General features: G+C 50.1%; 2 long non-coding RNA genes across 2 annotated transcripts; one reads left to right on the top strand and one right to left on the bottom strand.

Annotated features, from left to right (window-relative positions):
* Positions 1-10,483: 10,483 nt before the first annotated feature.
* Positions 10,484-16,179, bottom strand: LOC104972417 (uncharacterized). Its single transcript, XR_009494726.1, has 4 exons — positions 15,957-16,179; positions 15,246-15,368; positions 12,655-12,853; positions 10,484-11,850 (listed from the first exon to the last, which is right to left on the bottom strand). It is a non-coding gene; the product is annotated as an uncharacterized lncRNA (long non-coding RNA).
* A 1,397-nt stretch (positions 16,180-17,576) lies between these two features.
* On the top strand, positions 17,577-22,047 carry LOC112446789 (uncharacterized). The gene is made up of 3 exons (XR_009494725.1): positions 17,577-17,848; positions 19,276-19,463; positions 19,839-22,047. It is a non-coding gene; the product is annotated as an uncharacterized lncRNA (long non-coding RNA).
* Positions 22,048-25,293: the final 3,246 nt, after the last annotated feature.

Here is a 25,293-nt window from a genome sequence, read left to right as displayed (position 1 = left end):
CCTTTTCCTCATTTAAAAATGAGATCCTCAAAGGACACCTGCACAGGTGTAGGGAAGGAGAAGTGATCCCATGGAAGGTGAAGAACAGGACATTGAAAGGCTGAGCCATGAAAGGCGCTGGGATTCTTGGCCTCCGTGGGACAGGAATTCAATCTGGGGCCAGTGATGAGGCTTGGTCGCTCAGAGCTTTTGTGTAGTAAAGTTTTATTAAAGGATAAAAGAGAGAAAGCTTCTGACATAGACATCAGAAGGGGGTAGAAAGAGTTGCCCCCCTGCAGCCTTTAAGAGAAAGTTATGTACCTACTAGTGAGGTGAAGTGAAGTCGCTCAGTCGTGCCCGACTCTTAGCGACCCCATGGACTGCAGCCTACCAGGCCCCTCCGTCCTTGGGATTTTCCAGGCAAGAGTACTGGAGTGGGGTGCCATTGCCTTCTCCAATATACCTACTAGCAGGCTGCTAATTAAAGAGAGGAAAAGTCTCAAAACTCAGAGAGTGGCACCAGGCCCCTCACCCACAACGTGCATTTTGAGATAACCTTGGCACAAAGTGAGTCATCCCCGCCATAAAACGATTGACACGAATCTTAAAGAAAAGCAGGTTTCCAAGCAAATACACAGCCTCATTACCATAGATTAGGAGAGGAATCGTGTGAGTGAAACACACTGGTTTGTTGAGACAGAGTCTAGGGTAAATGCATAGTTCATTAACATAGCTTAGGAGAAACATTTCCAAAAGAAAGAGGCATTGCTTAGCTCAAGGTTTGAGAAAAGTTCAGTTCAGGTGGACCAGGTGTCGTCATGGCAACACATATCTTAAAAGAAACCTCCTTTTAACTTTGTGTAGAGAAGGGAGAAGCGTCTGACTTTTGTAGCTTCCTTCCTCCTGCTACTTAAGAGAGAGAGAAAAATGTCTGACATTTGCAGCCTACTTGCTCCCTTTGGAGACCCCTGGCCTTCCTGCCTGTTACCCTCAAAGTGCTGGCGTCTCCTGGGGCCTCGTTGCTCCCGTGACCGCGTGCCTCCCGAGTCTGGTGGACACGGCCCTGAGGCTCCGGGAGGTTGGGGGCAGCAGGCCCGCAGCACGACCCCTGCAGCGCGTGTCCTGGGCCCTTCCAATGCAGCCACAGTCCCTCTGGCTTCCGAATGCCCTGCAGGCTGAGACCCTGGTGTCCAGACAGATGGGGTGGGTGGTGCTGGGACATCCTGCCTGCCTGCCATCCTCCAGCTGGACTCCAACGCCCACCCACCTGCCAGGGGCACTCGGCGGGCCGGATGGAGACTCCTGGGAGCAAGGTGAGGTCAAAGCCTCCTCCTCCCTGCGGGTCTGGTCCCTGACCAGCCAGCCGGTTGGTCAACTGCGCCCTGGGCGTGGTCCCGTGAGATGGCCTGGGATGGTGCCCAGGAGCCTGTCCTGACTTAGAAGAGCCCATGCTGACCACCCTCACCAGCGGGCGAGGAGCACTCTGGGCCGCAGGTGCCCAAGGTAGGGAGCGGGTTGGTGCTGAGCAAGTTCTCATCCTGGGTCCCTGAGCTCAGAGCAGGCAGAGCCGTGGGACCACCCTGCCCCTTCCCTTTCCACCTGGACCAGGGCGCCCACCGCTGTGGCCGAGGAAAACAGGCGTCCCTCTCAGGCCCCTCCACACAACCCCTGACCTCCCACCCTCTTCCTGCTCCTCCCAGACACTGGCTCTTTCTGGGGCGGCTCCGAGGTGAGTTCAGCCTGCGGGCAGAGCCAGGAGAGGGGGCTCAGCCTAGGGGCAAAGCTGGAGACAGGGCTCAGCCTGGGGCAAAGCCAGGGGAAGGGGCTCAGCCTGGGGGCAAAGCTGGAGACGGGGCTCAGCCTGGGGCAAAGCCAGGGGAAGGAGCTCAGCCTGGGCCAAAGCCAGGAGACGGGGCTCAGCCTGGGGGCAAAGCTGGAGACAGGGCTCAGCCTGGGGCAAAGCCAGGGGAAGGGGCTCAGCCTGGGGGCAAAGCTGGAGACGGGGCTCAGCCTGGGGCAAAGCCAGGGGAAGGGGCTCAGCCTGGGGGCAAAGCTGGAGACGGGGCTCAGCCTGGGGAAAAGCCAGGGGAAGGAGCTCAGCCTGGGCCAAAGCCAGGAGACGGGGCTCAGCCTGGGGGCAAAGCTGGAGACAGGGCTCAGCCTGGGGCAAAGCCAGGGGAAGGAGCTCAGCCTGGGCCAAAGCCAGGAGACGGGGCTCAGCCTGGGGCAAAGCCAGGGGAAGGAGCTCAGCCTGGGCCAAAGCCAGGAGACGGGGCTCAGCCTGGGGGCAAAGCTGGAGACAGGGCTCAGCCTGGGGCAAAGCCAGGGGAAGGGGCTCAGCCTGGGGGCAAAGCTGGAGACGGGGCTCAGCCTGGGGCAAAGCCAGGGGAAGGAGCTCAGCCTGGGCCAAAGCCAGGAGACGGGGCTCAGCCTGGGCCAAAGCCAGGAGACGGGGCTCAGCCTGGGGCAAAGCCAGGGGAAGGAGCTCAGCCTGGGCCAAAGCCAGGAGACGGGGCTCAGCCTGGGGGCAGAGCTGGGAGACGGGGCTCAGCCTGGGGCCAAAGCCGGAGACGGGGCTCAGCTTGGGGGCAAAGCCAGGGGATGGGGCTCAGCCTGGGGGCAAAGCTGGAGACAGGGCTCAGCCTGGGGCAAAGCCAGGGGAAGGGGCTCAGCCTGGGGGCAAAGCTGGAGACGGGGCTCAGCCTGGGGCAAAGCCAGGGGAAGGAGCTCAGCCTGGGCCAAAGCCAGGAGACGGGGCTCAGCCTGGGGGCAAAGCTGGAGACAGGGCTCAGCCTGGGGCAAAGCCAGGGGAAGGAGCTCAGCCTGGGCCAAAGCCAGGAGACAGGGCTCAGCCTGGGGGCAAAGCTGGAGACAGGGCTCAGCCTGGGGCAAAGCCAGGGGAAGGGGCTCAGCCTGGGGGCAAAGCTGGAGACGGGGCTCAGCCTGGGGCAAAGCCAGGGGAAGGAGCTCAGCCTGGGCCAAAGCCAGGAGACGGGGCTCAGCCTGGGGCAAAGCCAGGGGAAGGAGCTCAGCCTGGGCCAAAGCCAGGAGACGGGGCTCAGCCTGGGGGCAGAGCTGGGAGACGGGGCTCAGCCTGGGGCCAAAGCCGGAGACGGGGCTCAGCTTGGGGGCAAAGCCAGGGGATGGGGCTCAGCCTGGGGGCTCCCTGCACAGGAGGGGGCATGGAGTGTCACTGGGAATAATGCACCCCCAGACAGCCTCTGGGGACCCCAGGGGGCTTTGGCAGATCTCATCATACACAGACACACACAGAAACCACACAGTACTCACACACTAACACACAGATCACACACACACACACACACACAAACCACATACACAATAACACACAGACCACACACACACACACACACGCACACCACACTAACACACAAACCACACCACACAGAAACGCACAACACACACACACTAACACACAAACCATAGCACACACACACACAAACCACACACACACAAACACACGTGTATCCACTTCATTTTAAAGAATGAAATATTGCATTACGCATCCTAAGCTTTATTGATAGACTTTATTTTCTTGGGCTCCAAAATCACTGTGGGTGGTGACTGCAGCCATGAAATTAAAAGACGCTATCTCCTTGAAAGCAACCCTATGACAAAACTAGATGGTGTATTAGAAAACAGAGACATTACTTTGCAGACAAAGTCCATGTAGTCAAAGCTTTGGTTTTTCCAGTAGTCATGTACAGATGTGAGAGTTAGACCATAAAGAAGGCTGAGCGCTGAAGAATTGATGCTTTCAAACTGTGGTGTTGGAGAAGACTTTTGGGAGTCCCTTGGACTCTGGTTGGACTGCAAGGAGATCCAACCAATCAATCCTAAAGGAAATCATCCCTTAATGTTCACTGGAAGGACTGATGCTGAAATTGAAGCTCCAGTACTTTGCCCATCTGATGTGAACAGCTACTCATTGGAAAAGTCCATGGTGCTGGGAAAGACTGAGGGCAGGATGAGAAGGGGGCAGCAGAGGATGAGAGGGTTGGACGGCATCACCAATTCAATGGACCTGAGTTTGAGCCAACTCCAGGAGATGGTGAAGAACAGGGAAGCCTAGCGTGCTGCAGTTCATGGGGCTGCAAAGAGTTGGATACGACTTAGGGACGAAACAACAACAACAGAAAGCTTTATTGTGCATAACCTACCGTACTTCTGAAGTAATCACATTCCTCTGGCTTGGCTGGTGCTCTGTGTGAGGAAGCTGAGTTTCAGGCACGCGTCTGCTTCCCACTGCCCAACACAGCCCGCTGTCCACACCACTCCCAGCACCACTCGGGGTTGCCCTTATTTCCTGGGGATGAATATTCAGGAAGGGAAGGCTGGGTCCATGGTTTTGTGTGTTTTTAATTTAAATATATATTTCCAGATGGCTTCTCAAAAGAGCAGTTAAAATTCACATCTCCAGTAATAACATGCAAATGCTCTTTCGTTCACATCCCCACCAGAAGGTGTTACCTCTTTCTGAGACTATCTGAGAGGTGAAAATTGATATCTCCTTATTCAAATAATTTGCATTTTCTGGATACTTGGGACTTTGTGTAACTTTTCCTACTATTTTGGCCATTTGGGGACTTTCTAATCAGTGCCTGTTCATATACTTTGCCTAATTGTCTCTTATTTGTCTTTTTAAATCCTGCTGCTGCTGCTGCTGCTAAGTCACTTCAGTCGTGTCCGACTGTGTGACCCCATAGACAGCAGCCCATGAGGCTCCCCCGTCCCTACGATTCTCCAGGCAAGAACACTGGAGTGGGTTGCCATTTCCTTCTCCAAAGCATGAAAGGAAAAAATGAAAGTGAAGTCGCTCAGTCGTGTCCGACTCTTTGCGACCCCATGGACTGCAGCCCACCAGGCTCCTCCGTCCATGGGATTTTCCAGGCGAGAGTACTGGGGTGGGTCGCCATCGCCTTCTCCGGTCTTTTTAAATAATCAGTTGTAAAACTCTTCATGTATCATGTGGCTCAGCTGGTAAAGAATCTGCCTGCAACGTGGGAGAGCCGGGTTCGATCTCTGGGTTGGGAAGATCCCCTGGAGAAGGGAAAGGCTATCCACTGCAGTATTCCGGCCTGGAGAATTCCATGGACCGTACAGTCCGTGGGGTCACAAAGAGTCAGACATGACTGAGCGGTGTTCACTTTTCCTGTATCTTGGCTGTGAAGCCTCAGACTGCTCTCCTGTCATTTCTCTTTGGGGTCACAGCCTCCTTACGTACATATTGGTTAAAACATAGTCACGTGTTTCTTCATCACTTTTTCTTTAAATATTCATTAAAAACATTACCTAAACCATAGGTCACACACATGTTCACTTTAAGACTTTATTCTCTTATATTTTAAAATTCGATGCATGATAAATTGCTTCAGTCATGTCTGACTCTTTGAGACTCCATGGACTGTAGCCCCCCAGGCTCCTCTGTCCGTGGGATTCTCCAGGAAAGAGTACTGGAGTGGGTGGCCACGCCCTCCTCCAGGGGATCTTCCCAGCCCAGGGATTGGAGCCGCCTCCCTTATGTCTCCGGCACTGGCAGCAGGTTCTTTACCACTAATGTCACCAGGGAAGCTATTAGGTTCCCAGACGGTGCTAGATGTCTGCAGATATTTGCTGCATCTTCTACTTGTTTCTGAACGTGAGATGAGTGAGAGGCTCAGCTGATTTGCTTCAGTATGAACACCTCCTTCCTGGTGTAGAAACGCAGCCTTCCCCCCGGCCTCGTCTCCACCCCGAGCCATCCCAGCTACTCCTCTGCCACAGTTTTCACTCTAGAAGCTCGAATGCTTCTCAGGCAAGAGCCCCTTCAATCTTCTTTTTTGCAGTGTTTCTAGATTGTTGTTGTTCAGTCACTGAGTCGTGTCTGACTCTGAAACCCCGTGGACCACAGCACGCCAGGCTCTCCTGTCCTTCACTATCTCCCAGAGTTTGCTGAGATCCATGTCCATTGAGTCAGTGGTGCTATCTAACCATCTCATCCTCTGTCGTCCCCTTCTCCTGCCGTCAATCCTTCCCAACATCAGGGTCTTTTCCAATGAGTCAGTTCTTCGCATCATGTGGCCAGAGTATTGGAGCTTCAACTTTGGCATCAGTCCTTCCAATGAATATTCAGGGTTATCCTTGCTCCATTGTATATTCTTGCCTCCGTTGTCAAAAATAAGGTACCCGTAGATGTGTGGGTTTATCTCTGGGCTCTCTATCTTGTTCCATTGGTCTTTATTTCTGTTTTTTGTGCCAGTACCATACTGTCCTGATGACTGTAGCTTTGTAGTATAAGCTGAAGTCAGAAAGGTTGATTCTTCCGGCTCCATTCTTTCCCAAGACTGCTTTGGCTATTCAGGGTCTTTGTGTTTCAATATGAATTGGAAATTTTTTGTTCTAGGTCTGTGAAAAGTGCCATTGGTAATTTGATATGGATCTCATGAATCTGCAGATTGCATTTGGTAGTATAGTCATTTTCTCAAAATTGATTCTTCCTACCCAGGAACACGGACTATCCTTCCATCTGTTTATGTCATCTTGGATTTTTTTTCATCAGTGTCTGATAATCTTCCCTATATAGTTCTTTTGTCTCCTTAGGTAGGTTTATTCCTAGATATTTTATTCTTTTTGTTGCAATGGTGAATGGGATTGATTCTGTAATTTTTCCTTCTGATTTTTCATTGTTACTATATAGGAATGCTAGGGATTTCTGTGTATTGACCTTGTATCCTGCAAAATAAGTGGTGATGGGAAAACTGGATAGCTATGTGCAAAAGAATGAAATTGGAACACTTTCTAATGCCATACACAAAGATAAACTCAAAATGGATTAAAGACCTAAGTGTAAGATCAGAAACAATAAAACCGTTAGAGGAAAACATAGGCAGAACATTCGATGACATAAATCAAAGCAAGATCCTCTATGACCCTCCTCGTACAGTAATGGAAGTAAAAACAAAAATAAGCAAGTGGGACCTGATTAAACTTAAAAGCTTTTGCACAGCAAAGGAAACCACAAGCAAGGTGAAAAGACAATTCTCAGAATAGGAGAAGATAAGAGCAAAGGAAACGACTGAGAAAGAGTTAATTTCAAAAATATACAAGCAGCTCATACAACGAAATACCAGAAAAGTAAACAAGCCAATCCAGAAGTGGGGAAAAGACCTAAACAGACATTTCTCCAAAGAAAACATACAGATGGCTAACAAACGCAGGAAAAGACGCTCAGCGTCGCTCGTTATTAGAGAAACGCAAATCAAAACCACCGTGAGATACCACCTCACCCAGTCAGAACGGCCCTCGTCAAAAAGTCCACAGACAATAAATGCAAAACCACCGTGAGATACCACCTCACCCAGTCAGAATGGCCATCGTCAAAAAGTCCACAGACAATAAATGCTGGAGAGGGTGTGCAGAAAAGGGAACGCTCTTGCATTGCTGGTGGGCATGTAAATTGATAAGACACTAAGAAGACGGTATGAACATTCCTTAAAAAGCTAGGAATAAAACCACCATATGCCCCAGCAATCCCAGTTCTAGGCACATAGCCTGAGGAAACCAAAATGGAAAAAGACGCATGTTCCCCAGTGTTCACTGTAGCGCTGTTTACAACAGCTAGAACATGGAAGCGACCTAGATGTCCACTGACAGATGAATGGACAGTGGTACATAGATACACACAATGCAATATTACTCAGCCATAAAAAGGAACACAACTGAGTCAGTTCTAATGAGGTGGATGAAGCTAGAGCCTACTATACAGAGTGAAGGCAGAAAGAGAAAGAGAAATGTCGAATACTGACACACATATGGAATCTGAGGAGATGACACCGATGAATTTACTTTCAGGGCAGCAGTGGAGAAACAGACATACAGAACAGCCCTGTGGACACGGTGGGAGGGGAGGAGGGGGAAGGGGAGATGTACGGAGAGACCAACATGGAAATTCACAATGCCACACGTGAGACAGACAGGCAACGGGAATTCGCTGTGTGACTCAGGGAACTCAAACAGGGGCCCTGCGACAGGCGGAGGGTGGGGTGGGGAGGGAGATGGGAGGCAGGGGACATGGGTGTGCCCAAGGCTGATTCTTGTTCATGTATGACAGAAAAGCACAAAATTCTGTAAAGAAACTATCCTTCAATTAAAAAAAACATAAAGTGGCAAAAAAAAAAAAAAATCAGGGTTTATTTACTTTAGGATTGACTGGTTTGATTTCCTTGTTGTCCAAGGAGCTCTCAAGAGTCTTCTCCAACACCATAGTTCGAAACCTTCAGTTCTTTGGGGCTCAGCTTTCTTTATGGTCCAACTTTCACATCCATACATGAGCACTGGAAAAACCATAGCTTTGATATACAGAGTTTTAGACAAGTATCCTGTTCTATGAATTTCAGATTATTTGATCCAAATTACACACTCATGCACAGAAACACACTGGAATTCTAGTTGGCATTGCCTTAGGGTTTCACAGGAACCTGTGGAGGTTGGTTCTTTTTCTGTTTTAGTATGTCTTTCCAACCAATAACCGGGCATTCCTGTGCGAACATTCAGATCTTATTTTCCTTCCTCCGGGAGTGTTTGATGATTCTTCACTGGGGTCCTGCTCCCCGGCCCTTCTGTGGGCTCTCATTCCTAGGATCAGAGAGGCGCCGTGATGCTCAGCGATGAAGGCAGGCACCCTGCTCCCCTTCCAGGCTGGGCAGCCTTCTCCTGGGGGACTTTCCCTCCCGGCAGAACTTGCAAGCTGGGGCCTCCTCACTGTCACCTTCGAACACCCACCGTGCTCAGAGCTGGGGACACCCAGGCATGCACACTGGTTTTCTTCTTGTGTGTGTGTGTGTGTTAGTTGCTTAGTCGTGTCCGACTCTTTGCAACCCCATAGACCATAGCCCACCAGGCTCCCCCGTCCATGGGATTTTCCAGGCAAGAGTCCGGGAGTGGGGTGCCATCGCCTTCTCCAGGTTTTCTCCTTAGACAAAGACAAAAGGCAGGAGACGGACGACCCTGCTGCATGTAACCCGTGTGTGGAAGTGATTTCCACAGGCTGCTGTGCTGGAAGCTGGGGACATGGCCGGGGCACAGACACCCCCGCTGGGCAGGGCCGGTGGCCGGGGAGGGGTCACGTGACCCCATGACGGCCGCAGGGAAGCAGGACCAGCCGGGGCCAGTGGGAGGGTGCAGCAGAGGGAGCAGAAGCTCAGCTGTGTGGCCGGAGGTGGGGCCCTGAATCCAGGCTCGGGCAGGCAGAACAGCCCACGGGGCGGCTGTGTCCACGGGAGGAGAGGGAACCAGCCTGGGAGGCCTCTCGGAAGGCGGTTCAGGCCGACGGCCGAGCCTGAGGGAGACCCAGGTGTGGGGGAGCCGCTCCGTCCCGGTGACACATGTGCCCTCCTGCTGGGGCTGCAGACACCGGCTCTCCTGGAGCTCTAGGAGGTCCACCTGGGTGTTCGCTTCCGTGGGAACATCCAGCCTCATCTCCAGGAGGTGTGCCCGGCCCAGAGGAGGAGAGGCCGATTAGGAGGCGGCCCCTTGCCTGCAGATGGAGCACAGCCTGGGGGGATGGGGGCCAGTCCCCTGGCTCTAGATTCCCTGGTTCCCCGCGGGTGGAGCTGCTGTCAGCCTGGATTGATCAGGACGCTTGGGTCTGCCTCCTGAAAGATAAAGCCCCACATTCCTGAGGTTTTCCATTGCACATAACTGAAGCTGGGAACGCAGGAGGAACAGTTAAATGCCACCCTAGGCAACCCGAATATGATCCATCAGGAGCCTCGTATCCCATCCCGCCAGCTCATTCATCAAAGTGTCAGTTACTCCAGATACACTGCTATCTCATTAATGCTAATTTCTTCCATGGAAAGACTGGTGATTTTACCGTTCAGTGGTTGTCGGGGAGCTGGAAGGAGCGCTGCGCATCTGAATTCAGCAGGTCGCCTTATTTACCGTCGGCATATTCACAGCCAGCTGCTGCTCTCTCCCTTCTTGGCACTGGGCTCCCTCAGCCACGGAGGGGCTGGTCCCGGGATGCGGTGGCCACAGCCAGTCAGCTCCGGGCTTTCTGCCTCTTCCCTTTCCGGTGTGCGATGTGGGAACCCTGGGAACGGTTGGTCTCTGCATGGCCATGGAGCCGCTGCTCAGACAGCCCAACAGGACCCGGCATGTCTGAGAAACGTCACTCTGCATCCCGCATATGATGCCCACTGTGCCACGCTGTGCCTGGTGACAGGACAAGCCCACGTGGACAGTGCTTCCCTCAAGATCCCTGGGCCTGAAAATGCCATCTCCCTTCCATCAGCCTTGGCTCTTCCGGGCATCGGGCCCCCAGGACGGGGGAGGCAGCGGGTGCATTGTGGGGGTCGGGCAGGTTAGAGGCTGCGTGGCCACCACCAGGCGGCCCTGAGTCCAGAGCATCAGGGCCCAGCCCTCCCTTCCCTGAAACAACGCTCTCTCCCTGGCCACTCAGGATTCCAGCAGCTCGTCTTAAGCAACACGTTCAGAAATGATTTGAAGAGTCAGGAATCAAGAGCCTCTTTGGCAGAAAAGCATAATGAATGGCCAGTCAGCAGATCTGTGGAATATATGGTCGATAAAGAGACAAATAATGGACAAGCGGCGAGAGATGAACTGGATGCTGGAGCCGGCAGGCACCTCTGGACTTGGGGCAGAAGGGTACCTGTGCTTTGGTGCCACTAAAGACTTTGAGCAACTTCTGGGAGGTAACGAAGGACAGGGAAGACTGGTGTGCCGCAGTCCACGGGTCACAAGGAGTCGGACATGACTGAGCAACTGGTCGACAACGTACTTAGTAAGCCATCCTTCATATTAGAGTGTTCAGGAAATGAGCGTAAATGCAGCTGCTTAATCTGTCTCTTTCTCACTTGACAGCCTCCGTGGGGACCTGGTGCCCACTCTGCTCGCGCTCCTCCTGCCCTTTACCCAGTGGTCAGGTGGAGGTGTGCACCTGGCTCTACCAGGTGGAGGTGTATGCCAGGTATCAGCCCGGGTGCCGGCCAGACCCCGATGATCACCTGCTCCAGGATCGGACTGGGACAGACTCGGGGAGAATGGGCCAAGCAGGTGACCAGAACTCGCGGGAACACTGACGTCACGGCTGCCTGGCCCAGTGCTCCAGGGGACCGCCTGGGAGCAGGTGTGTCAAGGCCAGGTTATTCGCACCCGCGGGTGGCAGGCTCCAGGAAGCTAGAGCATCAGAGATCCACGCGACTGTAACTGGGGGCCACGTTCGGTCAGATGGGCTGGACAGGAGAACCTGCTCTCAGTGGGGAAAAGAACAGGAAAAGGCCTGTAAGAACGTGTGACGTGGCAGGCTGCAAAGGCGGCCACACGTGTCATCACGCAAACCCCGGGGCTGGGCAGGCTCCCACTGGGGAGCTCACTCACTTCCGTGCAAGCCTGACTGCCTCCCAGGGGGGACCGGGAGCTCAGCGATCAGCTGGTCTTCATTATTATAAATCAGCGAATCGATTCATATCATTAATGCAAACCAATATATTAAATTCACTTCCTATTTTCTTCATGTTTCTTCCTGTGAACTATTTCAACCAAACATAAATACAATCATAGAGAATAAACAGTGTAAAAACATGCTTCATTAACCATCGTCTTTAACAAATTTTTAGATCATCTGTATTTGTTTCTGATTATGGTTTTTGAAAACAAAGTATTACAGCTATAAGGAAACCCCTTCTGCCCCTCCACAATTCCAGTCCCTCCTCACCCCAGAGGTAAACTTGAGGCAGGGATTGTATCCTTTCATCTTCCACTTCCTCTGGCCATTGTCCTGGAGTAGAGATGGGATTGCTGGAGCGCCAGCAGCCATCTTGGAACATGAGGCAACCTTGATACCAGAAGCTGTTCACAAAAGACAGTGGGGCAGAGAAATAACAGGAGCCTATAACTCTAACGTCACCATGAAGCCACATACTAGCCCTGGCTATTTGGCCTTCCAATGTATACAAGAGAAAGTAGTTTCCCGTTTTGTTTAACCTGTTTTTACATGAGCAGGTTTCTGTGCTGTGCTGCTGAGGTTCTTTCTAACAGAAGCAGCCACTCTCCCAAGTCAGGTCTCCATCGGGGCTCCCAGACTCTCGTGTGTCCCTAAACAACACAGAGCACCATCCTGCTCTCTTCTCACCTTACACAGTGGCAGTGTGCAGGGCAAGTCGTTCTGCATATTTTCACTCAACACGGTTTTGGAAACTTACTCATGTTGATAGACACCTCTTGTTTGTTCACTTGACTGCTGAATAGTATTCCCACTTCATACTCATGAATATTTAGGTTATTTCAAGAAAGGTTTCACCACTGAGAGCCCACTGCAGTGGCATTCTTGCTGGCTTTCTCCTTTTGCACATGGTTACAACCCCAACCTGGACATCTGGAAGAGGGCTTCTGGGTCACTGGCCTGTGCATTTGATTGCAGGAGCTCCTGTGAATTTCCCGCCTCCCTGGGTGTCACCCACCCCTCCTCACAGTCCTGCCATTTACACTTTGGATGGTCCAAATTGTGCGATTTCATATTGGACTGCCTGGATTTTTATTTTTCTGATTACTGTCAAGTTCAGAATTTTTAAATGTCACTGGCCTTTATTCTTTCCCTTGTGTCTGTCCACCCCTCCGGCTGGTGCTCTGCTCAGCTGTCTGTCTTCATCTTACCTCCTTGTGTGGTTTTCGGTGCTCTGAGTCTCAACCTGTAGCAGCCGCAGGCGCTGCAGCATCTCCCGCAGGTCTTCTCAGCCTCTTGTTTCCCAGGGACGCCATTCAGTGCATTTGAACGATGCTGAGGCTGACACTCCAATACTTTGGGATGAGCCGACTCATGGGAAGAGCCGACTCATTGGAAAAGACCCTGATGCTGGGAAAGAGTGAGGACAGGGGGAGAAGGGGACAAAAGAGGATGAGATGGTTGGATGGCATTACCAACTCGACGGACACGAGTTTGAGGAAGGTCCGGGAGTCAGTGATGGACAGGGAGGCCTGGTGTGCTGCCATCCATGGGGTCACAAAGAGTCGGACATGACTTAGCAACTGAACAACAAAAGATCAGTTTTGCTTTTTTCCGTTTGAGGAGCCCTTTGTCCAGCATATGGTCACCTGCCCATCCCACGTGGGCGTCAACACACGTTCAGGCCACATGGGCTGCGTCTCTCTGCTTGCTCACTTTTCTACCCGCAAGGGCTTTTGTGTCCTTTGGTGATGTTTTATATATAAATATATTTCCCCAAAGAGTCTTACAAACCTCTTTTACATCTTTGTACAGGGAACTAACTGATGGAGAAAACTGGAATTTGGACTTAAAAGCTGTCAACAGTTTGAGCCCAAAAAACCAAACAATAAACAGGCCTGGGGAATGAGCTCCTTTCTGTCCCCTTGGGCGTGTCGAGCTGCAAGGAAAGCCCGGGATAAAGGATCCAGCGCTAAGGGATGATGAAGCCCTACTTGGGCTAATACGGTGCCATGGCCACTCCCGCTGGGAGACACCCCCCAGCTCTGGCTGCACAGGACCAGCTCCCTGAGACATCCCCCGAGGCCAGCATCTCCTCGTGTGAGGGTGATCCCGGGCGGGGTCCAACTTTTCTCATCATTCGAACAGTGGGAGATTGACACTGTGACCTCTGGGTCCTGTGACCGCCGATCTGAGCGGTCCATCTTCTCACTTTAAGTTTGGGTCATGGAGACGGTTCTGAGCAGAGGGGTTAGAGTAAGAATCAGGAGACGCTGTGGACTGGGGGCTGGCTGAATGGATGCATTCACACCAGGGACAGACATGTACTGAGCGCCTCACCTGTACCTACTTCCTGGACCAGAGGTCACCCCGCCTGCTGGCCTGAAGTCCTGGAGCCCAGCATACAGCCCCCGGGGGTGGGGGGAGGTGCAGGGCATCGCTGTTGGCAGACAAACGGGCGGTGCAGGGACTGCGTCCCTGACTCCCGCTCCCACGTGTCAGGATGGTAGTCACGTAGCCACAGGTGCATTCTGGACCGTGGACAGAAGAGCGTAACCCTGCTCGTGCCCAGCCCTGGGGGCTGCCCCGGTGTTCCCGTGTGTCCCTGACACGCTCCTCCATGGGATTTAGCATAAGACAAGGGAGGACCCACTCCAGTGCTCTTGCCTGGAAAATCCCATGGATGGAGGAGCTTGGTAGGCTGTAGTCCATGGGGTCGCTAAGAGTCGGACACGACTGAGCGACTTCACTTTCACTTTTCACTTTCATGCATTGGAGAAGGAAATGGCAACCCACTCCAGTGTTTTTGCCTGGAGAATCCCAGGGGCAAGGGAGCCTGGTGGGCTGCCATCTATGGGGTCGCACAGAGTCAGATACTACTGAAGCGACTTAGCAGCAGCAGTAGCAGTAAGGGAGGATTCGTAGAGCACAGGGCCGGGGTGCAGTCGGGGATGAGAGCCCATTGCAGACACAGGAGAAGGCCCATGCCGTGCTGAAACACATGGGCAGTGTTCTGGTTAGAGGGGCCAGGGGTGTGCCAACCCTGCTGAGGGCAGGGGGCCTTTGCCACAGGCCAGAGCACTCTGCATCCATCGTCTCCCTCCCAGGCCGTGTTGCTAGCAAGGCCCCCCAGCCCTGAGGCCCCAAGGCAGCATCTCCAAGACGGGATGGCAAAGCCCGTGCCCAGAGGGAGGCTGTCCTCAGGAGACACCGGGACCGCCAGCCTGATCCATCAGAACCACCCAACCCTTGGGCGCCACACAATCAGACCCAAGTCAGGGCCTCGGGGTTCTCCCCAGAGCCCGAGGCTGCGCGTTACCTTCTCAGAGGTTCTCTTGGGCTCAGAGTTCCGCCCTCCTCCAGGTGCTGCTCGCGGATGCCCCTCCCTCCTGCCCACAGCAGGGCAGGGCTGATGCCCTGGGGCCTCCCTGGCCGGAGCCTAGTCCAAGTATTGGCTCCAGAACTTCCAGCCAAACTTCCTCCCTCTGCTTCTGGCCTGGAATGTTCCAGAGAAACTGAGGGGTTTGGGGGCGGGCAAGGAGACCAGAGCACGTCTGCACTGTCTCTCCAGGGGTGCCCAGCTCCCACCACCATCAGCAAGCGTGCCCAGCAGCTCTCCTGCCTCTACCCCTCACGCTGTGGACTTTCCCTCACGACTGTCTTATTTTGCTAATTAGAAGAACCTGCCTTCACTGGGTGGCGTTTGGGTGCTCCCCGGGGGATCTCAGATGCACCCGTCACCCCCAGCTGGGCACGTGGGATTCTCGGCTCCAGGCTAATTCTCATGGGATTAGACACAAACCTGAAATCCTCGCTGAAACGGCAGGAAGCACGGTCTTTTCATATTTTCCTGTGCTGTCCCCTTTTTATGTTTATGGAGAAAAAAAAAGCCTGCATGCTTTGAGCAAATGTTCTTTCTAATATCCTGTGGAAAGACAGAAAAACACTTAAAATGATTGGCCTCGCTCTTCTCTAATCACAGAAAACTGACTTACTGAGGAAAATGAAATGTGAATTTTCTGAAGAAATATCCCCAGTGTTGACAGCCAGCCAGTTTTGTGAGCATGGGTCACCCGGGGACGAGGAAGGCTTGGCTGAGCCCTCAGCATCGCGTCTCATGAAAGGCTCTGACTTGTTCCAATTAGTCAGCTCAATAAAGGAAGCGATTTTATGCTTTCTCTCAAAAAATATTCCAGATATTTAGTCTGAAGACTGAGACGAGGTGGGCGTGGTGGTCTCCACGCCCAGATGGCCCCGGTAAAGATGCTGAGGAGGTTTCGCTTGTAGGATATTAGGGATAAATTACCTGCCTTGTTTCTGCCTGGAATGCGGGAGACCAGGGTTTGATCCTTGGGTCGGGAAGATCCCCTGGAGAAGGAAATGGCAACCCACTCCAGTACTCTTGCCTGGAAAATCCCATGGAGGGAGGGAGGAGCCTGGTAGGCTACAGTCCATGGGGTCGCAAAGAGTCAGACACGACTGAGCAACTTCACTCACTCACTCACTCACTCACCTGCCTTTCAGCTTTCTGAGCGACCTGAGAGAAGACCAGTCCCGGCCCAGCGCCCTGAGGGCCCCGGCCCCGCCTCCCCGGCCCCGCCTCCCCGGCCCCGGCCCCGCCTCCCCGGCCCCGGCCCCGCCTCCCCGGCCCCGGCCCCGCCTCCCCAGGCCCCGGCCCCGCCTCCCCGGCCCCGGCCCCGCCTCCCCGGCCCCGGCCCCGCCTCCCCGGCCCCGGCCCCGCCTCCCCAGGCCCCGGCCCCGCCTCCTCAGGCCCCGGCCCCGCCTCGCACGGGCTCTCCTGCAGAAGCGTTGTGGGGGCGGCAGCGAGCCTGTGCACAGAGCGTACAGGAACCGGGCTTGTGGACCCAGGGCAGGTTCTGAAGTGGCTAAAGAGGAGGCAATCATCTGGGGGCCAGAGGGAGACCTGCCTGGACGACGGCCGGAGGGAGCGCTGCAGTACAGACCTCCGGGGGCCAGGGAGGAGCACCCCCGTGGAGGGCAGTGGGTGGCCTCATGGTGACCAGGACAACAGGGAGGGCCGGGGGTAACGACACAGCATCCCCCTCCCCAGCGGCCCTCCCTCCCCTCCCCAACGCTACTTCCCTCCCCTCCCTCCCCTCCCCTCCCCTCCCCCACCTTTCCTCCCCTCCCCGCCTCCCCTGTCCCCTCCTCCCTCCGCTGTCCTCCCCTCCCCTCCCAGAACTGAGGTGTCTTCTCAGGTCTGGCCGCATGCAGCTCACAGACAAGACCCTCTGATGACTTTTCTTCAGATCAGAAATATTTGCTGTCAAGTCTTAATTTCCATTTTGTGGGGGAGAAGCCCAGTTGTTCAGGAGTCTGTAATGAGATAAGACTTCCCTGCAGTGTATTTGCATTTGCAAAAGTCTTCTAATGTTCCAGGCCAAAAAGAGCATTTTGGTGTGGGAGTTGCAGGGCAGGGGGGTGGAGGGTGGAGAATGAATGGGGGGCCGGGTCTCCAGATGGGGTGGGGTGTGGCGCTGGAGCCCCAGGGGCTTTCTGTGGGGCTGGGGGTGGGATGAGCAGGAAGGCCGCCAACCCCAGGGGCGAGCAGGAGGGGCCCCGGGTGGGCCCTGGCCTGATTCCTACCCTGGAGTGGGGGTGGGGGTAGACCTGCTGGAACAGGCCCTGCCAGGCTCACCACTTGAGCTGCTGCTCTGGGTCTGCACTCAGCACCGCTGGGGTCCTTCTGTGAGTCAGCCACGCATTTTAGTTTAGAATACACGGGAGGAAGTTGGGGGATGACTGGCCTGCATACTCACCCACATGCAAGGGCACATGCCCACACATGCACACACACGCACACACAGGAGCACACGTGTGTACATGCACACACAGCGCTTCATGGAGGGGCCGGTTTTCTGCTTTTGCTCTGAGTTCCTAACTGTGCTCTTTCCTTTACCCTGAGCACTCCATCCTGCCCAGGGAAGAAGGTGCAGAGGAGCCGGCTCAGCCTGGGCTGCCGTCCCCTCCTCACAGCCAGCAGGGCATCTCGGTCAGTTCTGGAAGGAGCCCGCTGGGGCAGGGGGGCCACTGGGAATTTTGATGGAAGTGGCAGGAGGTGGGGCTTGCACAGAGGAGACTCAGATTGTCACCCATCACAGGCACATGTGGACCCGGGAGGACTCGGTTCCCACCAGGAGCACTGGGAGTCCCGAGCTGTGGGCTTGGGCTTCTCATCATACAAGGCAGCGGCTCCTTCTCTCCTGAGGATGTGGGGACCAGCCTGTGAGCTCCACGGTGACAGATGCCACTCTTCTGTTCAGGACAGCTGCTGACCAAGTGGGGCCAATGGGGAGAGTCCATTTCAAATTTCCACCTGGACTCCCAGACCCTGACTCTAGCGGAGACCCTCCCCTGGCGCCATCAGGACAAACTTGCCCCCAGGTAAAAGTCTCAGAGGGCGAAGGGGACACATCACCACTGATAGGACTCCTGGACACACGATTTTGTTGCACCTCATCCCCGCCAACACGCAGGTCTCCACGCCGCAGCCCTGGCCCAGCACGACTCTCCCCTGCCTTTCACCATATTCTGTGCTCAGCACGCTGAATCTGAGACTACTTGAGGTGGCGGGTGATTCTGATGATAACTGTAAAAATTTACACACAAATATTTTTATTAAGATAATGTAGATTTTCATGCAGTTTTAAGATAGAGAACCCTTGTACCCTTTGCCCAGTCTCCCTCAAGGGTAGTGTTCTACAAAACCATAATGTACTATATTGATATCAATATAGGTCACCAAAGGCATCCAGTTTCCCCAGGCTGGCTTGTATTTCCACGTGTGTGTTTAGCTCCGTATGCGTTTTATCACCCGGATAGGTATGTGTTTTCATTACCACTGTGCAGACACTGAACACTTCTTCACAAAGATCCCTTCCGCTGACTTTTTATAACTACTACATCTCCATCCATTCCGAACCCCCGGCAGGCACCAATCTGTCCTCTGTTTCTGAAGTTTTTCCATCTAACGATGCTAATGGACTCATACCGCACGAATCCTCCTGGGAGAGAACGTTTTCACTCAGCATAATTCCCTGGAGATCCATCCATGTTGCTGGGTATCACTAGTTCTTTTTTATTTCTGAGTGCCTTTCCACAGTCTGGATGAACTGCAGTTAGTCTAACCCTTAGCTCATTGAAGGGCGTGTGTTGTTTTATTTTCTGGCTATTACAAATAAATCTGCTACCATACTACTTTTTCTCTGGGATAAATGCTCATGAGTGTAATCGCTAGGTAGTTCCGTCATTGCATACTTAGATTTTGAAGAAACTGTCAAATCGGGAGTGCTTCTATTTGTCTGCAGTCACATCAGCATTTGACTTTACCACTTATTTCCAGGAAGTGCATAGTGGTGTCTCATTGTGGTTTTATTTTGATTTCCCCGAAATCTAATGAAATTGAGCATCTTTACATTCTGGTCAGGTTTGGTTGATCAGTTTTTCCTTTTAGGATAGTTCTTTCAGTGTCAAATTTTAGAACTATTTGCCTAACCATAGAGCCTGAAATTTTTTTTCCCATTATTTTGATAACAGAGTTATAATTTTCACTTTAGGTACAAGGCTATGATCTATTTTGAGTTAACTTTTTGCAAGGTTTGAAGTTTAGATTCATTACTTTTGCCCACGGATGTCGACTTGCTCCAGACCATTTGTTGAAAAGGTGATCCTTTCTCTATTTAATTGCTTTTGTGTCTTTGCCAAAAATCATTTGAGCGTATTTGTGTGGCCTGTTTCTGGACGCTCTGTTCTGTTTTATTGATCTGTGTGTCTATGCTTTTGCTGAGACCAGGTTCTTTTGTTTATTGTAGCTATACAAGAAGTCATAAAGCTGGGTAGAGAGATTTCCGTCACTAGATTATTCTTCGCCAAGATTACTTTAACCATCCTAAGATCTGCTTGTCTCCATATAAAGAATTGCTATGACTCTGTATACAAGAAACCCTATTGGAATTTTGATGAATGGCATTAAACCTAAAGATCAATTAGTGGAGTCAGGGTAAGAGAAATTGGCATCTTTATTATGTCTAGTCCGTACTTTGTCTCTTCATTTATTTCAGTCTTCTTTGAATACCTGCATCTGCATTTAAAGCAGTTTTAGCATCCAGATCCTATACATGTTTTGTTCAATATCTGCTGAAATGAGATGTCTAATTATTTTCGGAGTGATTGTAAATGCTGTTGTTTTTCATTTCAGTTTCCTCATGCTCTGTTAGTATAGAGATTTTCAAGTGATTTTTCTATGTTGATCTTCTGTTTGAAAACTTTTTTGAACTCACTAGTTCTAGAGACATATTTGTAGATTTCTTGGGCTTTTCCATTTTTAAGTATTAGTGTCATCTGCAGAGATACTTTTATTTCTCCCTTTATGCAGGTCAGGAAGCAACAGTTATAACTGGACATGGAACAATAGACTGGTTCCAAATTGGGAAAGGACCACGCCAAGGCTGTATACGTCCCCCTGCTTATTTAACTTCTATGCAGAGTACATCATGAGAAACGCTGGGCTGGAAGAAGCACAAGCTGGAATCAAGATTGCCGGGAGAAATATCAATCACCTCAGATATGCAGATGACACCACCCTTATGGCAGAAAGCGAAGAAGAACTAAAGAGCCTCTTGATGAAAGTGAAAGAGGAGATTGAAAAAGCCGACTTAAACCTCAACATTCAGAAAACAAAGATCATGGCATCTGGTCCCATCACTTCATGGGAAATAGATGGGGAAACAGTGGAAACAGTGGCAGACTTTATTTTTTGGGCTCCAAAATCACTGCGGATGCTGACTGCAGCCATGAAAATAAAAGATGGTTGCTCCTTGGAAGGAAAGCTATGACCAACCTAGTCAGTGTATTAAAAAGCAGAGACATTACTTTGCTGACAAATGTCCATCTAGTCAAAGCTATGGTTTTTCCAGTAGTCATGTACGGATGTGAGAGTTGGACTATAAAGAAAGCTGACGCTGAAGAATTGATGCTTTTGAACTGTGGTGTTGGAGAAGACTCTTGAGAGTCCCTTGGACTGCAAGGAGATGCAACCAGTCCATCCTAAAGGAAATCAGTCCTGAACAGTCATTGGAAGGACTGATGCTGAAGCTGAAACTCCAAAATTTTGACCACCTGATGCAAAGAACTGACTCATTTGAAAAGACCCTGATGCTGGCAAAGATTGAAGGCGGGAGGAGAAGGGGACGACAGAGGATAAGATGGTTGGATGGCATCACTGACTTGATGGACATGAGTTTGAGTAAACTCTGGGAGTTGGTGATGGAGAGGGAGGCCTGGCGTGCTGCAGTCCATGGGGTCACAAAGAGTCAGACACAACTGAGCGACTGAAGTGAACTGAACTTCCAACCTTGAGGCTTTTTCCTCTTTCCTTATTTTAGTAGCTAACATTTGCAGTACTATGTTTCTGTTGAATGAAAGTAACAAGAGAGGACATGATGGTCTTGTTCTCAATTTTAAGGGAAACACAATCGGTATTTCACCATTAAATATAACACTGGGGGTAGGCTTTTGGTACACGCTCCTTATCGATAGGTATCCCATTCGATTCCTGACTTGCTGAGGGTTTTTCTCATGAATGGGCGTTGTACATTGTCAGATGTTTTTTTCTGGATCAGCTGATGTGATCATGTGCTTTTTTTTTCTTTGGCTTCTTTATATGGCAGATAACATTGATTTCCAGATGTTTCACACATAGAAGAAATCCCACTTGATTGTGGCTTATACATGTTTTTATACTTTACTGAGTTCAGCCTGCTAATGTTTTGTTGAGTATTTTGCACTTAAGTTCATGAGAGATGTTGGCCCATGTGTTTTGCTGTTGATGTTGCTCTGCCCATATCCGGTTTTGGTATCAAGGTCTTACTGGCCTCGTAAGATGTGAGCCACATGTTCCTTCTATTTTTTCCAAAATTGTTGCATAAAATTGGTATTAATTCTTCTTTAAGTATTTTGTAGAGTTCTGCAGTGAAACTGTTAGAGCCTGGAGATGTCTTTCTCAGGAGCTTTCCAATTACAAATGTAATAATGTTTAAGAACTATAGGACTGTTTAGATTATCTATTTCATCTTGGCTGAATTTTAATACTTTGCAGCTTCAAGGAGTTAATCTTTTAAGTTGTTGCATGTATGAGAGTAGTTTGTAGTCTGCCTCTGTTATATATTTAAAGGCTATAGAATATGTAGTGAGATCCTCTACTGCACTTATAATATTGATTATTCTTTACATTTGTACTCTTGTATTTTTTTTCAATCTTGATAAAAATTGATCAATTTCGTTAATATCATTAAAGAACCAGATTTTTGTGTAATTGGTTTTCTCTATTGTTTTCCTATTTAATTCCATTGGTTTCTCCACTTATTATTTCCTTCTGCTTCTTTTGGCTTTAGTTTGCTTCTTTTTCTAGATCCTTAAGGTAGTTTCAGCTGCTGACTTGAGACTGTTGGTTCTTACGTAAGCGTCCGATCTTACAAACCTCATTCTCAGCTGCTGACTTGAGACTGTCGGTTCTTACGTAAGCGTCCGATCTTACAAACCTCATTCTCAGCTGCTGACTTGAGACTGTCGGTTCTTACGTAAGCATCTGATCTTACAAACCTCATTCTCAGCTGCTGGCTTGAGACTGTCGGTTCTTACGTAAGCGTCCGACGTTACAAACCTCATTCTCAGCTGCTGACTTGAGACTGTCGGTTCTTACGTAAGCGTCCGATCTTACAAACCTCATTCTCAGCACTGGTTTAACTGCCTCACAGCTTCTGTCCTGTTGTGTTTCTGTCTCCTGTGGATCTATGTCTTTTTAAATTTATTTTGAGACTTCCTCTTTAACTTATAGATTATTTAGAATTCTATTGTTTAATTTCTAACCATTAAAAACTTTGTGTTATTGATTTTTAGTTTGACCCCTTTATGGCCAAAGAGCACATTCTTACGACGTCAGTTCTTTAAACTTTGTTCTATGGGATGTGGTCATTCTTGCCTCCTGTATCTTGAGGCTTTTCTGCTTGGTGTGCACACGCCTAGGATTGTCAAGTCTTTGATAGACTGATCCCTATATCGTTTGGTGCCACTCATTATTGCTGGTAGTTTTCCTAGCTGTGACGTCACCATTTCCCCAGCTGCTGCTCGCACCCAGCTGCTGCTCGCACGGTGCGTGGTGTGCACTTCTCCACCCTCTTACTCAGGCTTCTCTACGCCATTGAATATAGAATTTCTGGAGTCAGTGTATAGTCGAACTGTGTTTTCTTTTTACTCACGCTGAAAATCTCCATTTCTTTATGTGTATATTTAAACCATTTGCATTTAATGTAATTATTGAACAGTTGGCATTTAAGCGCCACTTTGATATTTTCTATTTGTTCCTTTATATCTCATTCTCTCTTAAAACTTTCCTCTAAGTCATTTGATCATATTTAGAACTTCCAGATTAATTCCAGAATTCCAGATTGATTTATGGTGGTGTTAGGGTATCTTTTTGTATAGTTTTATGGTAGTTTCTCTGGGTGTTTCAATGCACATTTGTGACTCGACCTGTATCAGCATTTTATAGCTTGAAGTAAAGTGTGGAATCCTCACTATTATAGGTCCTTTTATCTTCATCACTTTTAATGTCATAGTTTGACTATTGACAGATTTATTGTTTTTGTTTAATCAACTCAAATTCATAAAGTTCTATGTGCCCACATTTCTGCTCTTCTTAATGCTCCAAGTTTCCTTCACTTGCCATTTCCTTTCTGTTTGAAGAGCTCATTTCACCAATTTCAAAGGGTAGATCTAGTAGTATAAATATGCCAAGGGAACATTTCATGCAAAGATGGGCTCAGTAAAGGGCAGGAATGGTATGGCTCTAACAGAAGCAGAAAATATCAAGAAGAGGTGGCAAGAATACACAGAAGAACTGTACATAAAAGATCTTCATGACCCAGATAACCACAGTGGTGTGATCACTGACCTAGAGCCAGACATCCCGGAATGGGAAGTCAGGTGGGCCTTAGAAAGCATCACTACGAACAAAGCTAGTGGAGGTGATGGAATTCCAGTTGAGCTATTTCAAATCCTAAAAGATGATGCCGTGAAAGTGCTGTACTCAATATGCCAGCACATTTGGAAAACTCAGCAGTGGCCACAGGACTGGAAAAGGTCAGTTTTCATTCCAATCCCAAAGAAAGTCAATGCCAAAGAATGTTCAAATTACTGCAGAATTGCACTCATCTCACACACTAGCAAAATAATGCACAAAATTCTCCAAGCCAGGCTTCAAATCTACATGAACCAAGAACTTCAAGCTGGATTTAGAAAAGAAAGAGGAACCAGAAATCAAATTGCCAACACCCTTTGGATCATTGGAAAAGCAAGAGAGTTCTGGAAAAACATCTACTTCTGCTTTATTGACTATGCCAAAGCCTTTGACTGTGTGGATCACAACAAACTGTGGAAAAGTTCTTAAAGAGATGGGAATACAAGACCACCTTACCTACCTCCTGAAAAATCTGTATGCAGGTCAAGAAGCAGCAGCTAGAACTGGACATGGAACAACAGACTGGTTCCAAATAGGAAAAGGAGTACATCAAGGCTGTATATTGTCACCCTGCTTATTTAATTCTATGCAAAGTACATCATGAGAAACGCTGGGCTGGAAGAAGCACAAGCTGGAATCAAGCTTGCCGGGAGAAATATCAATCACCTCAGATATGCAGATGACACCACCCTTATGGCAGAAAGCGAAGAAGAACTAAAGAGCCTCTTGATGAAAGTGAAAAAGGAGAGTGAAAAAGCTGGCTTAAAACTCAAAATTCTGAAAACTAAGATCATGGCATCCAGTCCCATCACTTCATGGCAAATAGATGGGGAAACAATGGAAACAGTGAGAGACTTTATTTTCTTGGGCTCCAAAATCACTGCAGATGGTTGGTCCTTGGAAGAAAAGCTATGACCAACCTAGACAGCATATTAAAAAACAGAGACATTACTTTGCCAACAAAGTTCTATATAGTCAAAGCTATGGTTTTTCCATTAGTCATGTATGTTTGTGAGAGTTGGACCGTAAAGAAGGCTGAGCACTGAAGAATTGATGCTTTCAAGCTGTGGTGTTGGAGAAGACTCTTGAGGGTCCCTTGGACTGCAAGGAGATCCAACCAGTCCATCCTAAAGGAAATCAGTCCTGAATATTCAGTGAAGGGACTGATCCTGAAGTTGAAGCTCCGATACTTTGGCCACCTGATGCAGAGAACTGACTCATTTGAAAAGACCCTGATGCTGGGAAAGATTGAAGGCGGGAGAAGGGGACGACAGAGGATGAGATGGTTCGATGGCATCACGGACTCAATGGACATGAGTTTGAGCAAGCTCTGGGAGTTGGTGATGGACAGGGGGCCTAGTGTGCTGCAGTCCATGGGGTCACAAAGAGTTGGACATGACTGAATGAATGAACTAATGTTAAAATTCACCGAAGCATACAATTCAGCGGTTTTAGCACATTCACAGAGGTGGGATATCTTGTTGTGTTCAGTCCCTAAGCTGTGTCCACTCTTCGTGACCCCATGGACTATAGTGTGCCAGGCTTCCCTGTTGGGCTATCATTACTACTATCTAATTCCAGAACATTTTCACCCTGGAGAAGAATCCCTATGCTCGTAAGCAGTCACCCCACCTCTTAGCTGTGCCCTGAGTTGGATGCTGGCACTGAAATTCAGGAGAGATCTGTGCCCACTCCCAGGAATCCACACTTAAGTCAGAGACCAGGACACAAGGACCAAACAGGTCAGCACCAAACCCTCCATAATTATGATTGTCGTGGGTGAGGTCAAAGAAAGCAAGATGCCAGCAGTTGC

This window comes from Bos taurus, chromosome 5 (genome assembly GCF_002263795.3).
Source record: "Bos taurus isolate L1 Dominette 01449 registration number 42190680 breed Hereford chromosome 5, ARS-UCD2.0, whole genome shotgun sequence".
Taxonomy (NCBI): domain Eukaryota; kingdom Metazoa; phylum Chordata; class Mammalia; order Artiodactyla; family Bovidae; genus Bos; species Bos taurus.
This window is presented reverse-complemented; position numbering and strand designations above follow the sequence as displayed.